The following is a 25,183-nucleotide window of genomic DNA, read 5'->3' on the forward strand; positions in this document are numbered from 1 at the left end:
CAGCCATCTCAACAGTAACCCCGAGTCCATAGGAACAGTGAAGGGGCTCGGTAGATCCAGGATAAGAAGGAAATATCCTGACGGTACAGAGATATTGGCTTTGATTAAAGTCGCAAAACTGCTCTTCAACGGTGTATTCGGGATACCAACGGTAACCTGTCTCGATCATGACCCAGACTAACATACCAGTATGACCGGGCACGTCGAGGCACCGGGTCAGGCGAACCACTTGGTTTTGAACACGGTTGGCCATCTGAAAGCACAACCACAATGCAAAGACATCAGAATTTCTAGGGAAAATTGGACAGCATAACAGCTGTAAATCCTCAGAAAAAGATTTGAGACATCCATAATAGTTCGCAATACCACTCAACAACATCATATCAAGGATCTCATCCAATTAGCAACATACTAAGAATAGTAGAAACTGAACTGGGACTTGTGACAACAATCCTATAAGCTACTACGGATTAGTAACACGTGAACCTGATAGAAGGAGAGAGCCTATTCCTTAACCCACGTTGAATGAGAAGAGAATGATTCAGATCAGAGGCATAGGGTAAAGGAGTAAAAGAGCCTTACGTTCCCTTCCACAATCAATTCCCCTACATATAACTAAAGCATTTCTAGACTCGACATCGACCAGTTTGGCTCAACGAACCTACAGGCAGTCCGGCTCTGATGCCAAGGCTGTCAGGACCCCGATTCCAAGTCACACCGATCTAGCCGGTAACACCTCATATCACTTTGCGGCCTCACGCACGGTATCCCACGGGTGTCGCCTTACCATGGCCCGGGACCGTTTGCGCCTTTTCGCTCACGTATATGATAGTGTCGCTAGCATCCATATGACAGAGAACCCGGGCCGACATGGCTAGTCGTGAACCCAAAGCGGCACAGACCTATGGAGACAGGCATACATGTATCACATCGAGCATGTCGGTCATCAGCGAGTTATTCCGGGCTGTAGCACTGGGCTAACAGGACTCCGGGGGACCCGGGCTGTAGCAGGCTAGGCAGGACTCCGGAAATCACCGCGTGACATTTCCCCGAAGGGACAGACATAGGAACAAAGTGAAACACATGCCGGTCAGTCAAGTGTCCTGAACAGTAGTGCTGGGCTAGCAGGACTCCGGTGAACCGGGCTGTAGCGGACTACTATGGCTCGAGGAACACTAGACTACATTTCCCCATAAGAAAGGCTGCCAAGGATAAACAACTAGATTGTCGGATCCCACTCATACCAAGCATTTCAATCATACACACAATATGCCCGATATGAGTACATACAACATGGCATCACAACAAAACTCTACAACTCAAGTACTTTATTTAAAGGCTCCAGAGAGCCATACATAACATGTTCATACAGATAGGGGTCACATGACCCAACACTCAAGTCATACAATCATACAAGCACATGCGGAAGCAACTAGTCTGAGTACAGACTCTAGAAAGAAAGAAGGTTTCTCGAAGCCTGTCTATCTACATAAGGCCCTCCATGGCCAGGATCACCACCTGGGTGGCTAGTCACTCGTCGACGTCAAGGTCTACGTAGAACCCATCGGAGTGGGCGGTGTCGTCTAAAACAGTAATTAAGCAAACATGAGTACAAAGGTACTCAGCAAGTCTTACATCAGAACCTACTATACATGCTTATTCTCAAGAAGGTGGTGGGGTTAATGCAGCAAGCCAGCTTTGACTCTTGGCTAAGCTATCCTATGGAACTTCACCAGTAAAATAGTTTTCGCACACGAGTCCACTACTCACCAACACAACACTCCACCATCGATCCTCCCTCGTCACCCTACGAGAGGGCCATCCTCGGTACTCACGCTTATCTTGAGTCTTTTATTAGTATCCATTGACTTGTCTATGAACTGTATAGGCAACCAAGTAGTCCTTTACCGCGGACGCGGCTATTCGAATAGTTTTATACCCTGCAGGGGTGTACTTCTTCATACACGCTTTCACCACTTACCGCCGCTTACACGACATGTACTCGGCAACCTTCAAGCGAAAGCCCAGCGAGGGTGTTGGCCACGGCCTACCTAAACACTTAAGTCTCTAGTCCAGGTTTATCGCCTATCCAGGTTCCATCCAGAGGGAGTCCGGCCGAGGTTTCCACATACGGCCCCGAACGATGTGAAGAGGGTGCCGAGACGCCAATCGGGTGCCCGGCATACCCGGCCACGGTGTATCTACCGCAACATAGCCCACCCCTAGGGTCAGCGCTACGCACGGCCGCCAACACATAACCTACAAACACCAGAAACTATTTGCAACTCCTCGACAGAGTACTAAGGTGATTAAGAAGCCGAGAGGGTCCATTGGTATCGGGCCCAATGTACGGTAGTAACTGCATCTTAAATCACACATACAGATCTCAGTTCTTAGGGACGGCCTCAATGAAACAACCCACCATGTACTCCTACATGGCCTCTCATCGATAACTTTACCAAAACAATGTTCAACACATCCCTCACATTACCGACATAAGCATTTCACTCTAGCCCATCACCCAGATGAACCAGACCTGACACAACTCTAAGCATAGCAGGCATAGCAAGGTAGGAATCACATACATGGCTCAATCAACTCCTACACATGCTAGTGGGTTTCATCCAGTTACTGTGGCAATGACAGGTCATGCAAAGGATAAGGGTTCAACTACCGTAGCACACAGCAGTTTGAATCGCGTTGTCTTAATGCAGTAAACAAGAGCAGAAGCGAGAGCATGGGTTTGTATCGGAATGATCAATGATTGCTTGCCTGATGGAGTGGTAGTGGGATACTGCCCTTCAGTTGGATACTCGTGATTATCCTCGGAGGCAGAACCTACCACGAAGAACACATCGGAGCACAATCAACACATGACGATATGCAACAATATGATGCATGCTATGACATGGCAATATGAATGTGTCTTGGCCTAATGCAAGTTATAATAGAGAGGAATGAACTCATTTGAATCAAAGATTCAAATATTAGCTCATTAAACATGGCCTTAATAGTGCATTTCCTTATTCTGCTTAAACAGCAAGGTAAACTTGTTTTGTCATGCATGAAACCATTACAGATGGATAGATTGAATTTTTCCGATCATTTTTCATATATAATTCTTTGCATTTGGAGCTATGGTTGATTTTCTATGATTTTTAGAAGTTTGAACTATTTTCTGGAATTTCCTGTATAAAAATAAATCCAGAAAATGTATTACCGCGTCAGCATTATGTCATGCTGACCTCAGCAGGTCAAAGGCGCCAGCCCAGGTCAAACCTGACTGGTGGGCCCCTTCTGTCAGCCTCTTAGTGCACTAACTACGTTTAGTTAGCCTAATTACTGGGCAGGGCCCACTAGTCAGTGACTATACTAATTAAACTAACTAATTTTAGTTAGAAACTAATCTGGATAATTAGCAGAGGGGGGGTCCACTTGTCATTGACTCAAAGGAATCATCCTGGGCCCACCCAGGGGTCAAACTGGGTCAACTCGCCGGCGGCTCGATGCCGGCGAGGCCCGAGACAGCGGCGCGGCTCGGAAAACGCCCTCCGGCGACCAAATCGACTACGGAGACCACCCGTGCGAAGCCCAGGCTCTCGCGCATCCAATGGAGCAAGTATGAGGAGCTGGGGTGGAGCGAGCTCGCCGAAATCGAGCTCGTGGCGGCGGCCGGAGTTCGGGCGAGGTCGGTTTCGATACTACGATGCTCGGGAGGAAGAGCTGGTGGTGGCTACGGGTTCCTGGTGCTGCACTGAGCACAGTGAGGCGCTCCGTTGTGAGCTTGCACGGCTGTGGCCACGGCTGCGCCATGGCCGGCGGCGAGAAGCTCTTGGCCGCCGTGGAAAATGGAGCTAGGGGACAAGCGCGAGCACGAGAGAAGAGGGGAAAGGAAGAGGAGCTCACAGCGGGGTCGGAGAGGGGGTCAGCGGGCTTGGGGACGGGCTGGAGAAGAGGTGCGGTCGCCGGCGATCTCGGATGCCCGAGGTTGAAGACGAGGGCGAAGGCGGCGTTGCAGGGCTTTCGGCGAAGCGTGGCTCGGTAGGGAGGTCGAGGGAGTCGAGGCGGAGCTGATGGGCTTGTCGGAGGGGCGAGGGGAGGTCTCTGGCGGCGACTACGGCGATCGGCGGCGAGGGACACGCTCGGCCATCGCGGGAGAGGATGAGGGAGACGAGGGGGAGAGTGAGAGAGGAAGAGAGGGAGACGTGGGGGTCACGTGGCGTCCTCTGGGCATCTCCCGGCGTCGGCAGAAGCAGGAGCTGGCCGGCGCGTGGCCGGTGCGCGGCGAGCACGCGCCCCTGCCTCCTGGCGCGAGGTAGGGGGTGACTGGCCGAGCCAGTAGGCTGGGCCGAGCCAGGTAAGGCCCAGCTGGGCTTCTTTCTCCTTTTTTTTGATTTAGTTTCTATTTTCTATTAAACTGCAACTGTTTAGCTTTATTTAAAATACTATAACATTTCCAAAAATCCTGAAAATAAATGTGGCCTCTGTTTAGATTATTTCCATCAGGAAACATTTACTCCCAGAATTATTTGAGCATTTAAATTATTTTATAGCATTTAAATGCCCAAATTCAAATACTTATGATTTAATTCAATGACCTTCTGTTGACCTAGAAAATTGTGCACCAATTTTGCCAGAGGTTCTAACCTAAGACAAAGAGGGTGAACATTTTAGAAGGGCATTTCAGGTTCATTGAAATTATTTTTAGTAAACCCTAGTTGATTTCAAAAGGGTGCTGGGGGTTCTGCCTTCCCCATTTCAAGTTTCTGATGCAAAGTAAACATGATGCACACTCTAATGCATGGACTAGCTAGGGTGTGACAATTCTGGACTCGGTTCCTTACTAAGAAAAACCAAATTGTCGACTGTCCGGACACAAAGGCCCTCGCGGCATTCAAGAAGAACATCCGTGACGACTGGCTTGCCCGCCACCTTGGCCAGGAGAAGCCGAAGTCTATGGCAGCCCCCATGACACTCATGACCCGCTTTTGCGCGGGCGAGGATAGCTGGCTGGCCCGCAGCAATAACACATCGAGGAATCCGGGCACTTTGGATACCAAAGATGCCGACGGCAGACAACGTCGTAACACACCAAAGCGCTGCAATAACGGTGATAACACCAAGGATACGACAATCAATGTTGGATTCAGAGGCTCTAGATCCGGTCAGTGATAAAAGCCATTTAAAAGAAGTACTCCGAATCTGTCTAGTTTGGACCGCATACTGGATCGCTCGTGTCAAATCCACGGCACACCCGACAAGCTAGCCAATGACACCAACAGAGAATGCTGGGTGTTCAAGTAGGCCGGCAAGTTAAATGCCAAAAACAAGGACAAGGGGCTGCATAGTGATGACGAGGAGGAGCCCCGGCCGCCGAACACGGGATTACAGAAGGGGTTCCCCCAACAAGTGAAGACAGTGAACATGATATACGCAACCCACATTCCCATGAGGGAGCGGAAGCGCGCACTAAGGGACGTCTATGCGATGGAGCCCGTCGCCCCAAAGTTCAACCCATGGTCTGCTTGCCCGATCACCTTTGATCGCAGGGATCACCCCACTAGTATCCGTCATGGCGGATCCGCCGCACTGGTCCTAGACCCCATCATCGACGGATTTCATCTCACTCGAGTCCTTATGGACGGCGGCAGCAGCCTGAACCTGCTCTATCAGGATACAGTGCGAAAAATGGGTATCGATCCCATGAGGATCAAACCCACCAAAACCACCTTTAAGAGCGTCATCCTAGGTGTAGAGGCCCATTGCACGGGCTCAATCTCATTGGAAGTAGTCTTCAGATCACCGGACAACTTCTGAAGCGAGGAGTTAATCTTCGACATCGTCCCGTTTCATAGTGGCTATCATGCACTGCTCGGACGAACTACATTTGCAAAATTCAATGCAGTACTGCATTATGCATACCTAAAGCTCAAGATGCCAGGACCTCGGGGGGTCATAACAGCGAATGGAAACACAAAACGCTCGCTCCGCACGGAAGAGCACACTGCGGCCCTCACAGCAGAAGCACAAAGCAACCTTTCAAGGCAAACCACTAATTTGGCGATACAACCCCCGAACACCTTCAAGCGTGTCCGGAGTAAACTGCAACAGGATCGCCTGGCACGTTCAGAGCTCGCCTAGCAATTCGGCCCCCGTCCCAGTCCCAGTCAAGTGACGAAATCCGTGTCGTGCGTACATAATTACGCACTGTAAATACCATGGACATAGGCGGGGGCACGATCAAGGCATGTCCCGCAATGCAGCTTAACCGCCCTAGGGGCTGTATATCTTTATCATTTCTTTTCTCTTTCAAGGCCTAACTCTCTGGAAGCCCTTTCCGGCAGTATGATTGCCGGACACATTATGGGAAGGAACAACCAAGGCGGCCAGAAACTAAGATGTACACGGGAACCCCCAGGTGGTCTCTAATAATAATACCCGCTCTCTACTATCCATACGCAGCTTGCCCTTGGATAGGACATTTCGAATAGTCCTACTTTCTGCTTATTGCACTACCTGTACCTGTACGCTTTGACGTATTATTTAAATAACAATGCATAGCATTAGTCTATTATTGCATTATTCATTCTTTTTTTCCTTTATGTCCATTTACGACAATCCACACCCGTAAATTCAGGTACGGTCAATACGCCAGGGGCTTTCGTTTACCCCATAATACAGCGCGAGAAGTCCGAACACTTTCGATAGTGCGGCACCCCAAACATATAGCATTATATGCATCAGCACCGAATCATGTCTTGGGTCAATAGTTGGGTTTTCCCGTCTCCCATGCTTTGGTACCTTACGTTCCGCTATATCGGCTAAGGTAGCGGTGGGAGAACTACTGCGATTGTGTCCCGGTTCTTCCGGATGAGCACCTCAGTAGGGAAAGCCGAAAACTGACTGTCGTGATAAGGCGAGAGACGGGTCGCTGTTCGAGAGGTCTCAAGTCCTTAAAAACTTTTTCCTCTTCGGGAGAGGAGTTGGCCTTGTCCGGCTTAGGCGTGTATAGCGCCCCAAATTCGGCCTTCCGAATACCAGGGGTGCTACCTCTTGAGCACTGTGTTGGTTTTCCCCGAAGAGGAAGGGACGATGTAGCAAAGTAGATTAAGTATTTCCCTCAGTTTTTGAGAACCAAGGTTTCAGAGAAGATTCAAATATTGTTCATAGATAAACTTGATCATAAACCCACAATTCATCGGTCTCAACAAACACACCGCAAAAACAAGATTACATCAAATAGATCTCCACAAGAGAGGGGGAGAACTTTGTATTGAGATCCAAAAAGAGAGAAGAAGCCATCTAGCTAATAACTATGGACCCATAGGTCTGAGGTAAACTACTCACACTTCATCGGAGAGGCTATGGTGTTGATGTAGAAGCCCTCCGTGATCGATGCCCCCTCCGGCGGAGCTCCGGAACAGGCCCCAAGATGGGATCTCGTGGATACAGAAAGTTACGGAGGTGGAATTAAGGTTTTGGCTCTGTATATGATCGCTTGGGAGGAAGGACTACGTCGGTGGAGCAACAGGGGGCCCACGAGGGTGGACGGCGCGCCTGGTAGGGGTGGGCGCGCCCCCCTACCTCGTGGCCTCCTGTTTCCTTTCTTGACGTAGGGTCCAAGCCTCCCAGGTCTTGTTCGTTGAGAAAATCACGTTCCCAATGGTTTCATTCCGTTTGGACTCCGTTTGATATTCCTTTTCTTCGAAACCCTAAAACAGGCAAAAAACAGCAATTCTGGGCTGGGCCTCCGGTTAATAGGTTAGTGCCAAAAATAATATAAAAGTGGATAATAAAGCCCAATATTGTCCAAAATAGTAGATAATATAGCATGGAGCAATAAAAAATTATAGATACGTTGGAGACGTATCAAGCGTCCCCAAGCTTAATTCCTGCTCGTCCTCGAGTAGGTAAATGATAAAAACAGAATTTTTGATGCGGAGTGCTACTTGGCATAATTTTAATGTAATTCTTCTTAATTGTGGTATGAATATTCAGATCCGAAAGATTCAAGACAAAAGTTCATATTGACATAAAAATAATAATACTTCAAGCATACTAACTAAGCAATTATGTCTTCTCAAAATAACATGGCCAAAGAAAGTTTATCCCTACAAAATCATATGGTTTAGTCATGTTTCATTTTCATCGCACAAGAATGATCTCATCATGCACAACCCCGATGACAAGCCAAGCAATTGTTTCATACTTTAGTAATCTCAAACCTATAAACTTTCACGCAATATATGAGCGTGAGCCATGGACATAGCACTATAGGTGGAATAGAATATAATGAGGGGGGTTATGTGGAGAAGACAAAAGAGGAGAAAGTCTCACATAAACGACGCTAATCAATGGGCTATGGAGATGCCCACCGATTGATGTTAATGCAAGGAGTAGGGATTGCCATGCAGCGGATGCACTAGAGCTATAAATGTATGAAAGCTCAACAAAAGAAAGTAGTGGGTGTGCATCCAACTTGCTTGCTCACGAAGACCTAGGGAACTTGAGGAGGCCCACTGTTGGAATATACAAGCCAAGTTCTATAATGAAAATTCCCACTAGTATATGGAAGTGACAAAACAAGAGACTCTCTATCATGAAGATTATGGTTCTACTTTGAAGCACAAGTGTGGCAAACGATATTAAAATTGTCCCTTCTCTCTTTTTCTCTCATTATTTTTTTGGGCCTTCTCTTTTTTTTACGGCCTTTCTTTTTTTATTTTTCCTCACTTGGGACAATGCTCTCGAAAATGATGATCATCACACTTCTATTTATTTACAACTCAATGATTACAACTCGATACTAGAACAAAAGATGACTCTATATGAATGCCTCCGGTGGTGTACCGGGATATGCAATGGACCAAGAGTGAAATGTATGAAAGAACTATGAACGGTGGCTTTGCCACAAATACTATGTCAACTACATGATCATGTTAAGCAATATGACAATAATCAATGTGTCATGATGAACGGAATGATGGAAAGTTGCATGACAATATATCTCGGAATGGCTATTGAAATGCCATAATAGGTAGGTATGGTGGCTGTTTTGAGGAAGATGTAAGGAGGTTTTTGTGTGAAAGAGCGTATCATATCACGGGGTTTGGATGCACCGGCGATGTTTGTGCCAACTCTCAATGTGAGAAAGGGCAATGCACGTTACCGAAGAGGCTAGCAAGGATGGAAGGGTGAGAGTGCATATAATCCATGGACAAAACATTAGTCATAAAGAACTCACATACTTATTGCAAAAATCTACAAGTCATCAAAAACCTCGGTACTACCCGCATGCTCCTAAGGGGATAGATTGGTAGGAAAAGACCATCGCTCGTCCTCGACCGCCACTCATAAGGAATACAATCAAATAACACCTCATGTTTCAAATTTGTTGCATAACGTTTACCATGCGTGCATGCTACGGGACATGCAAACTTCAACACAAGTATTTCTCAATTTCACAACTACTCAACTAGCACGACTTTGATATTATTACCTCCATATCTCAAAACAATCATCAAGCATCAAACTTCTCTTAGTATTCAAAACACTCTTAAGAAAATTTTACTAACTTAGAATACCTAGCATATTAGGATTTTGAGCAAATTACCATGCTATTAAGACTCTCAAACTAATCTAAGTGAAGCATCAAAGGTCAATATTTTCTATAAAACAAATCCATCACTGTGCTCTAAAAGATATAAGTGAAGTACTAGAGCAAAAATTATATAACTCAAAAGATATAAGCGAAGCACATAGAGTATTCTTGCAAATTCCAAATTATGTATGGCTCTATCAAAAGGTGTGTACAGCAAGGATGATTGTGGTAAACTAACAAGCAAAGACTCAAATCATATAAGACGCTCCAAGCAAAACACATATCATGTGGCAAATAAAAATATAGCTCCAAGTAAAGTTACCGATAGAAGTAGACGAAAGAGGGGATGCCTTCCGGGGCATCCGCAAGCTTTGGCTTTTAGGTGTCCTTAGATTATCTTGGGGGTGCCATGGGCATCCGAAATCTTAGGCTCTTGCCACTCCTTGTTCCATAATCCATCAAATCTTTACCCAAAACTTGGAAACTTCACAACACAAAACTTAAAGTAGAAAATCTCGTGAGCTCCGTTAGCGAAAGAAAATAAAAGACCATTCACGGTACTGTAATGAACTAATTATTTATTTATATTGGTGTTATACCTAATGTATTCAAACTTCTCTATGGTTTATAAACTATTTTACTAGCCATAGATTCATCAAAATAAGCAAACAACACACGAAAAAACAGAATCTGTCAAAAACAGAACAGTCTGTAGTAATCTGTAGCTAGCGAAAGATCTGGAACCCCAAAAATTCTAAAATAAATTTCTGTACTTGAGGAATTTATCTATTAATCATCTGCAAAAATAGTTAACTAAGTATCACTTTCCAAATAAATATGAGAGCAATTCTCGTGAGCGCTAAAGTTTCTTTTTTTACAGCAAGTTCAACAAGACTTTCCCCAAGTCTTCCCAACGGTTCTACTTGGCACAAACACTAATTAAACACAAAAAACACAACCAAAACAGAGGCTAGTTAATTTATTTATTACTAAACAGGAGCAAAATTGGGTTGCCTCCCAACAAGCGCTATCGTTTAATGCCCTTAGCTAGGCATAACAAGCAAGAATAGATCTAGGTATTGCCATCTTTGGTAGGCAATCCATAAGTGGCTCTCATAATAGATTCATAAGGTAATTTAATTTTATTTCTAGGAAAGTGTTCCATGACATTCCTTAATGGAAATTGGAATCTAATATTTCCTTCCTTCATATCAATAATTGCACCAATCGTTCTAAGGAAAGGTCTACCAAGAATAATAAGAAATGAAGGATTGCAATCTATGTCAAGAACAATAAAATCTACGGGCACATAATTCCTATTTGCAACAATAAGAACATCATTAATTCTTCCCATAGGTTTCTTAATAGTGGAACCTGCAAGGTGCAAGTTTAGAGAGCAATCATCAAAATCACGGAAACCTAACAAATCACACAAAGTCTTTGGAATCGTGGAAACACTAGCACCCAAATCACATAAAGCATAGCATTCATGATCTTTATTTTTAATTTTAATAGTTGGTTCCCACTCATCATAAAGTTTTCTAGGGATAGAAACTTCCAATTAAAGTTTTTCTTCATAAGATTGCATCAAGGCATCAACGATATGTTTAGTAAACACTTTATTTTGACTATAAGCATGAGGAGAATTTAGCACGGATTGTAACAAGGAAATACAATCAATCAAAGAGCAATTTTCATAGTTAAATTCCTTGAAATCTATAATAGTGGGTTTAGCGACATCTAGGGTTTTAATTTCTTCAATCCCACTTTTATCAAATTTAGCATAAAGATCAATAGATTCCGAATTCTTAGAACGCCTTCTAGGTAAAGGTGGATCATATTCAGTCCCATAATTATCAAGATTCATATTGCAAACCAAGGATTTAATAGGGGACACATCAATAACTTTTAGATCTTCATCATTATTTTAATAGGAACTAGAAGAGCATGCTCTTATAAAGGCATCTTTCTTAGCACGCATCCTATCGGTTCTTTCTTTGCACTCATCAATGGAAATTCTCATGGCTTTGAGAGACTCATTGATACCATGCTTAGGTGGAATAGATCTCAGTTTCAAATAATCAACATCAAGAGCAATTCTATCAATGTTCCTAGCCAAATCATCAATCTTAAGTAATTTTTCTTCAATCATAGCATTAAAATTCTTTTGCGAAGTAATAAATTATATAATATTAGATTCAAAATCAGAGGGCATCTTATTATAATTTCCATAAGAATTGTTGTAGGAATTACCATAATTATTAGAGGGATTACTAGGATAAGGCCTAGGATTGAAATTTCCTCTATACGCGTTGTTACCAAAATTATTCCTACCATGAAAATTCACATCCATAGATTCATTATTATTTTCAATCAAAGTAGAAAAGGGAATATCATTAGGATCAGAAGAAACACTCTTATTAGCAAATAATTTCATAAGTTCATCCATCTTTCCACTCAAAACATTAATTTCTTCTATCGCATGCACCTTTTTATTAGTAGATCTTCCAGTATGCCATTGAGAATAATTAACCATAATATTATCTAGGAGTTTAGTAGCTTCTCCTGAAGTGATTTCCATAAAAGTGACTCCCGCGGCCGAATCAAAAAGATTTCTAGAAGCAAAATTCAATCCGGCATAAATTTTTTGAACAATCATCCACAAATTTAGACCATGAGTAGGGCAATTACGTATCATTAATTTCATTCTCTCCCAAGCATGTGCAACATGTTCATGATCAAGTTGTTAAAGTTCATAATATCATTTCTAAGAGAGATGATCTTAGCAGGAGGAAAATACTTAGAGATAAAAGCATCTTTGCACTTATTCCACGGATCTTTCATGACAAGATTTAGCAAAGCAGTATTAATTTCACAAGATTCAGCATCGGTAAGAGGAGCAATCGGAGTGCTAATAAAATCATTGTTGTTGGTATTGGTGAAGTCACACAATTTACTATTATCTTGAGCCATCGTGACAAGCAAGCAAACTAACACACAAGCAAACAAAAAGTAAGTGGGCAAAAAGAGGCAAATAGAGAAAGAGAGGGAGGATAGAGAGAGAGGGCGAATAAAACGGCAAGGGTGAAGTGGGGGAGAGGAAAATGAGAGGCAAATGTCAAATAATGTAATGCGGGAGATAAGGGTATGTGATGGGTACTTGGTATGTTGACTTTTGCGAAGACCTCCCCGGCAATGGCGCCAGAAATCCTTCTTGCTACCTCTTGAGCACTGCGTTAGTTTTTCCCAAAGAGGAAGGGATGATGCAGCAAAGTAGCGTAAGTATTTCCCTCAGTTTTTGAGAACCAAGGTATCAATCCAGTAGGAGGCTATGCGTGAGTCCCTTGTACCTGCACAAAACAAATAAATCCTCACAACCAACGCAAATAGGGGTTGTCAATCCCTATAGGGCCACTTACGAGAGTGAGATCTGATACATATGATAAAGATAATATTTTTGGTATTTTTATGATAAAGATGGAAAGTAAAATAAAGGCAAAGTAAATAGCAAAGGAAATAACTAAGTAGTAGGAGATCAATATTATAAAGATAGACCCGGGGGCCATAGGTTTCACTAGTGGCTTCTCTCGAGAGCATAAGTATTCTACGGTGGGTGAACAAATTACTGTTGGGCAATTGACAGAATTGAGCATAGTTATGAGAATATCTAGGCATGATCATGTATATAGGCATCACGTCCGAGACAAGTAGACTGACTCCTGCCTACATCTACTACTATTACTCCACTCATCGACCGCTATCCAGCATGCATCTAGAGTGTTAAGTTAAAAACAAAGTAACGCCGTAAGCAAGATGACATGATGTAGAGGGATAGACTCATGCAATATGAAGAAAACCCCATCTTGTTATCCTCGATGGCAACAATACAATACGTGCCTTGCTGCCCTTACTGTCACCGGGAAAGGACACCGCAAGATTGAACCCAAAGCTAAGCGCTTCACCCATTGCAAGAAAGATCAATCTAGTAGGCCAAACCAAACTGATAATTCGAAGAGACTTGCAAAGATAACCAATCATACATAAAAGAATTCAGAGAAGATTCAAATATTATTCATAGATAGACTTGATCATAAACCCACAATTCACCGGTCTCAACAAACACACCGCAAAAAGAAGATTCAATCGAATAGGTCTCTACAAGAGAGGGGGAGAACATTGTACTGAGATCAAAAAAGAGAGAAGAAGCCATCTAGCTACTAACTATGGACCCGTAGGTCTGAGGTAAACTACTGACACATCTTCAGAAGGGCAATGGTGTTGATGTAGAAGCCCTCCATGATCGATGCCCCCTCCGGCGGAGCTCCGGAACAGGCCCCAAGATGGGATCTCATGGATATAGAAAGTTACGGCGGTGGAATTAGGGTTTTGGCTCTGTATCTGATCGTTTGGGGGTACGTGGATATATATAGGAGGAAGGAGTACGTCGGTGGAGCAACATGGGCCCCACGAGCTTGGAGGGCGCGCCTGGTAGGGGTGGGCGCGCCCCCCTACCTCGTGGCCTCCTATTTCCTTTCTTTACGTAGGGTCCAAGTCTCCCGGGTCTTGTTCGTTGAGAAAATCACGTTCCTGAAGATTTCATTCCGTTAGGACTCCGTTTGATATTCCTTTTCTTCAAAACCCTAAAACAGGCAAAAAACAGCAATTCTGGGCTTGGCCTCCGGTTAATCGGTTAGTCCCAAAAATAATATAAAAGTGGATAATAAAGCCCAATAATGTCCAAAACAGTAGATAATATAGCATGGAGCAATCAAAATTTATAGATACGTTGGAGACGTATCAAGCATCCCCAAGCTTAATTCCTGCTCGTCCTCGAGTAGGTAAATGATAAAAACGGAATTTTTGATGCGGAGTGCTACTTGGCATAATTTTAATGTAATTCTTCTTAATTGTGGTATGAATATTCAGATCCGAAAGATTCAAGACAAAAGTTCATATTGACATAAAAATAATAATACTTCAAGCATAATAACTAAGAAATTATGTCTTCTCAAAATAACATGGCCAAAGAAAGTTCATCCCTACAAAATCATATGGTTTAGTCATGTTTCATTTTCGTCACACAAGAATGCTCTCATCATGCACAACCCCGATGACAAGCCAAGCAATTGTTTCATACTTTAGTAATCTCAAACCTATAAAATTTCACGCAATATATGAGCGCGAGCCATGGACATAGCACTATGGGTGGAATAGAATATATTGAGGGGGTTATGTGGAGAAGACAAAAAAGGAGAAAGTCTCACATCAACGACGCTAATCAATGGGCTATGGAGATGCCCACCGATTGATGTTAATGCAGGGAGTAGGGATTGCCATGCAACGGATGCACTAGAGCTATAAATGTATGAAAGCTCAACAAAAGAAACTAGTGGCTGTGCATCCAACTTGCTTTCTCACGAAGACCTTGGGCACTTAAGGAGGCCCATTGTTGGAATATACAAGCCAAGTTCTATAATGATAAATTCCCACTAGTATATGAAAGTGACAAACAAGAGACTCTCTAACATGAAGATAAGGTGCTACTTTGAAGCACAAGTGTGGCAAAGGATAGTAACATTGTCCCTTCTCTCTTTTTCTCTCATTATTTTTTTGGGCCTTCTCTTTTTTTAATATTTTTTTCTCACTTGGGACAATGCTCTAGAAAATGATGATCATCACACTTCTATTTATTTACAACACAATGATTACAACTGGATACTAGAATAAAAGATGACTCTATATGAATGCCTCCGGCGGTGTACCGGGATATGCAATGGACCAAGAGTGACATGTATGAAAGAATTATGAACGGTGGCTTTGCCACAAATACTATGTCAACTACATGATCATGCTAAGCAATATGACAATAATGAATGTGTCATGATGAACGGAATGATGGAAAGTTGCATGGCAATATATCTCGGAATGGCTATGGAAATGCCATAATAGGTAGGTATGGTGGCTGTTATGACGAAGATATAAGGAGGTTATGTGTGGAAGAGCGTATCATATCACGGGGTTTGGATGCATCGGCAAAGTTTGCGCCAACTCTCAATGTGATAAAGGGCAATGTACGGTACCGAAGATGCTAGCAATGATGGAAAGTTGCATTGCCCTTTCTCACATTGAAAGTTGGCGCAAACTTCGCCGGTGCATGCAAACCCCGTGATATGATACGCTCTTTCACACATAAACCTCCTTATATCTTCCTCAAAACATCCACCATACCTACCTATTATGGCATTTCCATAGCCATTCCGAGATATATTGCCATGCAACTTTCCATCATTCCGTTCATCATGACACATTCATCATTGTCATATTGCTTAGCATGATCATGTAGTTGACATAGTATTTGTGGCAAAGCCACCTTTCATAATTCTTTCATACATGTCACTCTTGGTCCATTGCATATCCGGGTACACCGGCGGAGGCATTCATATAGAGTCATCTTTTGTTCTAGTATCGAGTTGTAATCATTGAGTTGTAAATAAAATAGAAGTGTGATGATCATCATTTTCTAGAGCATTGTCCCAAGTGAGGAATATAAAAAAGGGGGGAGGCCATATAAAAAAAGAGAGAAAAAGAGAGAAGGGACAATGTTATTATCCTTTGCCACACTTGTGCTTCAAAGTAGCACCATAATCTTCATGATAGAGAGTCTCTTGTTTTGTCACATTCATATAGTAGTAGGAATTTTCATTATAGAACTTGGCTTGTATATTCCAACAATGGGCCTCCTCAAGTGCCCTAGGTCTTCGTGAGCAAGCAAGTTGGATGCACACTGTCGGTGTCAAAACCGGCGGATCTTGGGTAGGGGCTCCCGAACTGTGCGTCTAAGGCGGATGGTTATAGGAGGCAGGGGACACGATGTTTTACCCAGGTTTGGGCCCTCTTGATGGAGGTAAAACCCTACGTCCTGCTTGATTTATTCTTGATGATATGAGTATTACAAGAGTTGATCTACCACGAGATCGAAGAGGCTAAACCCTAGAAGCTAGCCTATGGTATGATTGTATGTTGTCCTGCAGACTAAAACCCTCTGGTTTATATAGACACCGGAGGGGGCTAGGTTACACAAGGTCGGTTACAAAGGAGGAGATACCTATGTCCGTACTGCCTAGCTTTCCTTCCACGCCAAGTAGAGTCCTATCCGGACACGGGACAAAGTCTTCAATCTTGTATCTTCATAGTCCAACAGTCCGGCTGTCCGGAGACCCCCTAATCCAGGTCTCCCTCAGTAGCCCCTGAACCAGGCTTCAATGACGATGAGTCCGGCACGCAGCATTGTCTTCGGCATTGCAAGGCGGGTTACTCCTTCGGATACACCACAGAAGAGTATGAATAAAAGGATAGTGTCTGACCCTGCAAAATAAGTTCCACATACCACCGTAGAGAGAATAATATTTCCACAAATCTAATCTGCTGACACGTTTTGGAAACATGACATCATGCCATGGCTCGGTGATTATTCAAACCGTTTTTCTTTAACTAGCCCGGCACATAACGCGAGGCAGTCTCTTGACACGTCTTGTCAAAGCAGAGATCGTGTCCCCCTTATTACGGGATTCTCATCAACACTGGTGTGGGTAACCCAACCGCGCCATCAATTACGGCGCTTGGGGATAAGTGAGTTTTACCAGGCAGTGGGGGTGCATAGTTTCGGCCGCCCTTATAAGGGGCTAAGGTTTAACCTTTTTCTACCCATGCCTTTTTCCTCCTTGCTCATCCATTCTTGCGCGCTCGAGCACCAACGCCCAAGTCCACATCCTTCTCCTCAACCTTCTCCAAACATGTCCGGAGCGGGAGGCAAGTGGATGGCTTCCTCCGTCACAGAGGGACACAGCAAAAAACTGCACGGAGCCGGATACTTAGCCGCGAATATCGCGCATCGGCTGCCCGCTGCGGGGCAGATCATTCCTACCCCGGAACCTCATGAGAGGGTAGTTTTCCTCCACCACTTCCTCCGCGGACTAGGGTTTCCCCTCCATCCATTCGTCCGCGGTCTTCTGTTCTACTATGGGCTGGACTTTCATGATCTGGCCCCGAACTTCATCCTCAACATTTTGGCGTTCATCGTCGTGTGTGAGGCTTTCCTCCGCATCTGGCCCCGCTTCGGCCTATGGCTGAAGACCTTCAATATCAAGCCGAAGGTGGTGGGAGGCCAACAAGCGGAATGCGGCGGAGCCATGGTGGGCACGATGCCCAATGTTATATGGCTTGAAGGCTCCTTCATGGAGACCATAAAAGGGTGGCAATCGGCGTGGTTCTACATCACCAAGCCGCGCGACACCAACTGGGTGGTGGCCCCCGAGTTTCGATCCGGAATCCCCATGCGGCTCACCTCCTGGAAAGAGAAGGGCCTATCATGGGGTTCATCGGTGGAGCTAGATGGACTCCAAAAATGTATCCGGAATATGGCAAGCAAGAAGCTCAAGCTTGTCAACATAGTCCAGTTCATGCTCTTCCACCGGATCCTCCCGTGTCAACAACGAGATTTCAACTTGTGGGAGTTCGACCCGGCCCAGCACCAGACTCTGAGAGAGCTCTTGGACACGACGCACAAGGACGTCTGGAGGGTGCTGTTCAAGGGCGCCGAGGTCCCTCCCTCTCTCACCGAGGACCGCGGGCTAAGCGTGGAGCGCCCTGCGAATCCGGTAAGTTTTGTACATCTGGTAGGATTTTTACTTCCCATAGCTTAACCACATGCGGGGTCTGAGCTCCCATGCCTTTGATAGAACTGGGTGGGAGCATCGGAGTAGACCAACTGTCGGGCCCCTCTGTCCGAAGACACTGCGGACGCTCTCCTGACGGAGATGCTGACTCCGGCTCCTTACAAGGTGCCGGAGAAGACCAAGAAGAAGGCCAAGGGAACCCGAAAGAGTTCCCGACGCCAGGTGGTATCGGACTCATCGTCCGATGACTCTGCGATGCACTCCTCCCACGAAGACGAGGAGGAAGATGAAGATGCTCCCCCTCCAGCCGGGGGAGACAAGAAAAGGAAGGCCGCCCCAACCGGGGGGGGGGGCGAAGGGTCCAAGAAGGGAATGACTCTCCTTCCGGACTGCTCCACCACCGTCGCCGAAGACGAAGACGAGTGGCTGCTCAGGGCCAAGCCCCTGGCGAAGTTGTAAGTATTCGGATACCAGAGTAACTTATAGCATACATTTGTCGCACTACTTCTCCTAACGCCGAATATGATTATGCAGACCGCCCCAAGCCCATATCGACGTATCTTCGTCGGACGGCTCCTTGGACTCGTCGGATATGGATAGCGATCCACTTCTAAACGCCACCTCCCCTTGCCCTACAGACAATGCCGAGGTACTGTCCCAAGAGACACCGGGTCGAGGGGAGATAGTCGCGGAGGCGCCTCAAGGCAACCTTCCGGACTCCGGAAGCAGAGGGGGTAAGGCTCCCGAGGGCTCCGAGTTTGGCCTTCAGCCGAACACTGCGCCGGAACCTCCAGTGGTTCCAGACTCGGGCAGGCCGCCTCCTTCCAAAAGGGGCAAGACACCCGTGCCGGTGACCTCTGTCCATCCAGAGGCACCAGACAATCTGCTAGGAGCGCTTCGCAGTGCTTCCATCAACGAAGAGCACTGCACTATTATGAGTGCGGTGATCCAGAAGGTTCAGTCCGCCAAGAGCGGACTGACTGAAGCCTGTGCCAGCCTTCTAAAAAGCTTTGAGGTAAGTATTTGAAATATAGGAAAAATATTACCGTATAGACAGTAGCCCTTGATGCTCTGTTTGGTGTTCAAAAAGAAAAGACGAATAGAGGATTAACTAATATCTGCAGGAGTCTAATGTAAGTATGTCTATATGCGTATGCAGGCTTCGCTGCTGACCTCTGCCACACTGACTACGGAGGTCGCCGTACTGAAGCAGGACCTCGAAGGGTCCAAGAAAGAGCTCGGCCTTGCCAAGAGGCTGCTCGAGGAGAACAAAGGTAAGTAATACCTAGTCTATAGATACATATATATATATATATATATATATAAAGGATGCGATTGCAAAATGACAGGATCATCTTTAATTTGCCAGGTGCCACGCCCGAAGTGGCAACCCTGAAGCAAGCGCTATCAGAGGCTGAAAACAAAGCGGCCCAGGAGCGCACCGAGCGGGAAAAACAAGAGGCAGGGGTGGGTGAGGTGCAGCAAGAGCTCCACGCTCTCGTGACGAAGCACGAGGCGTTGGAGCTTGACTTGAAGACGCGAGAGTCCGAGCTTGACGCGGCCCTTGAGAGTGCAAAGAGTGCCAAGGCTGAAGCCCAAAAGGCCCTCCAGGAGATTGATGTGATGAAGAAGATAGCGGCGAGTAAGGCATTCAATATGCAAAGCAAGCATGTGAAAGTAAATTACTTGTTACTTACCCGAGTCCGGAGCTCTCGAGGAGCATTCGCAGATTTGCCCCGCAGTGTGTCGGATGCCGCACAGTTTTACCAGGGCAAGGAGGGAAGCTCAACGGAGAAGTTGTTCTGGTCTCAGTATACTGGGACCGAACACCCGATGCCTCTGAGCGACCAGCTGAAGCAACTGGTCGAGCTGCACAAGGCGGCCGAACAGGCCATGAAGGGCTTTATAGTCCGGATGTGGCCTGGCGACGCCCTTCCCAATAGCTACTTCGGCCTGGTGAGGCGGCTTGTGGATGCCTGCCCACGGCTGGAAGTCATCTAGCGGTCCGTCTGCATCGAAGGTGCCCGCCGGGCTTTCGCCCGTGCGAAGGTGCACTGGGCCAAGATGGTCGCCGTGAAGCTGGTGAAGGAAGGGCCGCCGCAGGGCAAGTAGCATCGCCACCCCGAGATGTACTATGAGGGTGTCCTGAAGGGTGCCCGTCTTGTAGCGGACGAGTGTGTGAAAGATGTAATATTTGAATAAACTTGCTCGTGTAATCCTGTATTATGAAAACTTGTTCATATGCTCTATGCAACGCTTGTTTGAATTTAAAATATTACCTTCTGTTCGGCTATTTATCGAATCTGAGAGATGGCTAGTCGTCGGTTTCTGCCCCCATGCCACGAGTGCTGGGGTGTTCGGGATAAACCTGAGCACTCGTGTTCGCATTTTTGGGTCCTTCGAGGGAGGTGCTCAGCACAAAAAACAAGGCAATCAGACTATAATGCTTTATCACTCTTACTTACCCATAGAATTCTATAATTTTAAATTTGGGCGAAGCCCCTAGTATTTGGAAGGCCGAATTCGAGGCGCTATACACGCCTTAAGCCAGACAGGGTGTCACATCCCTAGTTCTGGTATGACCTAGACCAGCTAGTCTTTGTGCATCATGTTTAAATTCCATTTAAAATTGAAATGGGGATTTGTGAAACTCTCAAAATCATTCTGGAAATGACCCAAATAAAAAAATTGCTCTAAAAGGGTCCAAGAAAATGCTCATGTTGCTCTCTGAAAATCATGGACAGAGATAAAATTCAAACCAACATTTTCAGGAGCTCATAAGTATTTATTTTGGACTTTTGGAATTAATTCAGTGATTATTTGCATTGGATTTATATTTGATATATTTCAAATATGATCCAATAACTCTGAAAGTTTGCAAGTGGCCTTGAAAACTTTTAAACAGGCCACATAATAATTTTCAGAAGTTTATGAAATGATTTGGTATAAAAATCAAATCAAAACAAATTAAACAAATAGAAAAGAGAAATAAGAGAGAAGGAGAGAAGTACCTGGGCCTTACCTGCAGCCCAACTGGGCAAAGCTGGCCCGGCCCACTGGCCATCCCAGTCAACACCAACCTCTCGCCAGAAGGACGAGAGGCGCGTGCCCGCGGCACGCATGCACGCGCACCGCCACCTCCTGCCTGCCTGATGCCACCCCGATGCCGTTACAAGCACCACGACACCCCTGGCGGCCCCTCTCTCCTCTCCCTCACTCGCTGCTCTCTCTCCCCTCCCCTGTCTCGCTCTCTTCCCCACGCCCGAGCGCCGCTGTCGCCACCGCTCGCCATAGCCGTGTCCACCGTGCTCCCCTCACCTCGCTGCTGTGTCCTAGAGCTCCGCCCCGTCGCCTTCTCCGTTTTCGTCAAGCCAAGCAACTGGGGACGCCTCGTGGAGCCGTCCCCGCCGTCTTCTTCATCTCCGGCCGCCATGGATCCCCATCGCCGCCCCGCCGTCTCCAGTGCATCCCCGAGCTCGCCGTCAAGCCCACCGAGACCGTTGTGAGCCGCTGCTCCTCCTCCCCCTCTCCATTTGCTCGCTTGCATGCCGTAGCCGCTGCCTCGCCGATGGCCGTGACCGTCGCTGCCTGAGCTCGTCGCCAACGCAGCTCCGGTGACCAAATGGTCGCCCCGGCGTGTCCAAACCTCTCCCCGCACCCCGTAGAGCCTCGCTAGTGCATCCGCTCACCCGCTAGCATGCCGCAGCAGCAAGACCACCGACGGCCGAACTCCGGCGGCCGCAAAAGAGCTCGCCGCCGTCGGCTCAGGCCACCTCAGCTCCTCCCGTTCGCTCCATTAGATGCGTCGCATCACCAGCTAGTCGTAGCAGCAAACCATGAGTAAAACCGTGCCCTGTGGGCGTTTTCCGACCCGCGCCTCCGTCTCGGGCCTCGCCGGCGTCAAGATGCCAGTGGGTTTTGACCCCACTGACCAGGAGGTTTGACCTCCCGTGGGTCACTGACATGTGGGGCCCGACCCTGTTGATTTTAGTTTAGGATTAGTTTAATAACTAACTAACCCTGTTAACTAACTGTGACACTGACGAGCATGTGTAGGAGTTGATTGAACCATGTTGTGTTCTTTCCATGCCATGCCTGCTATTGCTTAGAGTTGTGTCAGGTCTGATTCATCGGGAATGAATTGGAGTGGTACAATATGTTCTGGTGCTGAGAGTTAAGCGTGTGAACACGATTTGGTAAAGGTAGCGGTGACAGGCCATGTAGGAGTACATGGTGGGTTGTCTCACTGGAACCGTCCTTAAGAACTGAGTTCTGTGTAAGTTGTCCAATGACTAGTTACTACCACACATTGGGCTCCGGGCGCTCCATGCTCTCTCGACTTATTAGCCAACTTGATCTCTGTCCAGGAGTTGCAAATAGTTTTTGGTGTTTGTAGGTACTGTTAGTAGTCTACCAAGTGGCACCCGGCCAGGTGGGCTTGGGACAGACTAGGCACAGTGGCACGGTGTACCAAGTGGGACTCGGATGGTGGGATTGGGAACCCTGCTCACATCGTTTGGGGCCGTGAGCGACACCTCGGCCGGATCTCCCTGCGAATGGATCCCGAATAGGCGATAAACCTGGACGAGAGACTTGTGTGGTTAGTCAGGTCGTGGCCGACACCCTCGCCAGGCTTCCGCTTGAAGGTTGTCGAGGTACATGACGTGTACATGGTGATAAGTGGTGAGAGCGTGTGTGAAGAATTACACCCCTGCAGGGTTATCATGATCTATTCGAATAGCCGTGTCCTCGGTTATGGACTTCTTGGATGCTTACGTGGTACATAGACAACTTGAAATGGATACTCTAAAATGCTCAAGACAAGTGTGAGTGCTATGGATGGCCTTCTCGTAGAGAGACTAGGGTGAATCCATAGTAGTGTATTGATGTGGTGATTAGTGGACTCGTGTGCGCTGCCTCACCTCAAAGAAGTTTCTCGTTATCATAGAATAAGATAGCCACTAAGTCAAAGCTGGCTTGCTGCAACTAAACCCCACATTGCCTCCTTGATACTAATGCATGTATGATAAGATCTGATGTAAGTCTTGCTGAGTACCTTTGTACTCACGTTGCTTTATTTATATTTTGCAGCGGAGACTTCGGTCTTACTAGTTTACTTGGACTTCGATGAGTAGCTTGCACCTCAGCTACGATCTTGTGCCCTTGGGAGGGTCTTGTAGATAGTCAGGCTTCTCAGCCTTTTCCTTTTGTAGTTGTCTGTACTCAGACAGGTAATGCTTCCGTTGCTTGTATGCTTTGAATGATGGGTCATGTGACCCCTGTTTGTATTTAATGCTATGTGGCTCTTCTGGGCCTTTATCTATATGAGTTGCGTTATGTTGTGATGCCATGTTGTACAGCACATACTTGCATGTTATGCGTACGTGTGATGTGTATTGCTCTGTGTGGGATCCGACAATCTAGTTGTTTATCCTTGGCAGCCTCACATATGGGGAAATGTAGTCTAGTGCTTCCTTGAGCCATAGTAGTCTGCTACAACCCGGTTCACCGGAGTCCTGCTAGCCCAGCTCTACTGCTCAGGACACTTGACTGGCCGGCATGTGTTTCACTTCGTTCATGTGTCTGTCCCTTTGGGGAAATGTCACGCGGTGACATCCGGAGTCCTGCCTAGCATGCTACAGCCCGGGTTCCCCGGAGTCCTGTTAGCCCAGTGCTACAGCCCGGATTCACATGCTGCTGACCGACATGCTCGATGTGAACCATGTATGCCTGTCCCCGTAGGTTAGTGCCGCTTTGGGTTCACGACTAGCCATGTCGGCCCAGGTTCTCTGTCATATGGATGCTAGCGACACAATCATATACGTGAGCCGAAAGGCGCAAACAGTCCCGGGCCAGGGTAAGGCGACACCAGTGGGAATACCGTGCGTGAGGCCGCAAAGTGATATGAGGTGTTACCGGCTAGATCGATGTGACTTGGAATCGGGGTCCCGACAACTTTGGTATCAGAGCCTGATTGCCTGTAGGATTACCAAGCCAACCTGGTCGAAGTTGAGTCTAGAAATTCTTTAGCTATATAGGGGAATTGATTGTGGAAGGGAACGTAAGGCTCTTTTTACTCCTTATACCTCATGCCTTCTGATCTGAGTCATCCTATCTTTCCTACGGGGTTAAGGAACTAGGCTTTATCTTCTGTCTATCAGGATCATGTGTTACTACTCCGTAGTCTCTTAGGATTGGTTGATCAGAGTCTTATCCCAGTTCAAGTACTTCGGGTGTAGTCTGTTTAGTAATATCTCAGAACCTTAAGTGATGATGTTGAGTATGGTGCTACCCCGCCTTTTGCGGAATGTCTCATTTTGAGCATTTCACTGCCGTTATGCTGCCGGAATTGTCCTAGGAGTTCAAGATATAGTATTCTCCTTGTACTGTATTCTACATCCTTATGATGATGCTGAATCCATCCTTGTTTTCTTGGTTTCGTTCTTCAAGATGTTGCCGGTTAACCGAAATTCTGTTGCTCGTAGCCGGAACCACGGAGATGGTAGGGATGAGGATCCTCCCGACCAGTCTTCGTTGGAAAAGTTCATGTTAGAAGTTGAGATGAACAAGCATGAGACCAACCACTTGTTAGCACGTATCGAGGAGAACACCACACCCTAGTGCAAGGAGTCAACGACCATCTATGATTTCATTGGTCTGAAACCACCTACCTTCCATCATTCCATTGAACCACTCGATGCAGATGACTGGCTTCGTACTATCACTCACAAGCTGCGTTCTACGAACGTAGCTGAAGGTGACAAGGTCGCCTATGCTGCATATCACCTGGATGGTCCTGCTAGTCTTTGGTGGCAGAGCTATGAGGCTATGCTTCCAGCTGGCCAGATAACCACCTGGAGAGATTTCACTAAGGCTTTTCGCGAGCATCACATTCCTCAGGCTCTCA

Source organism: Triticum urartu, chromosome 7A (genome assembly GCF_056163025.1).
Source record: "Triticum urartu cultivar PI428250 chromosome 7A, HENAU_Tu73, whole genome shotgun sequence".
In the NCBI taxonomy this organism is placed as follows: domain Eukaryota; kingdom Viridiplantae; phylum Streptophyta; class Magnoliopsida; order Poales; family Poaceae; genus Triticum; species Triticum urartu.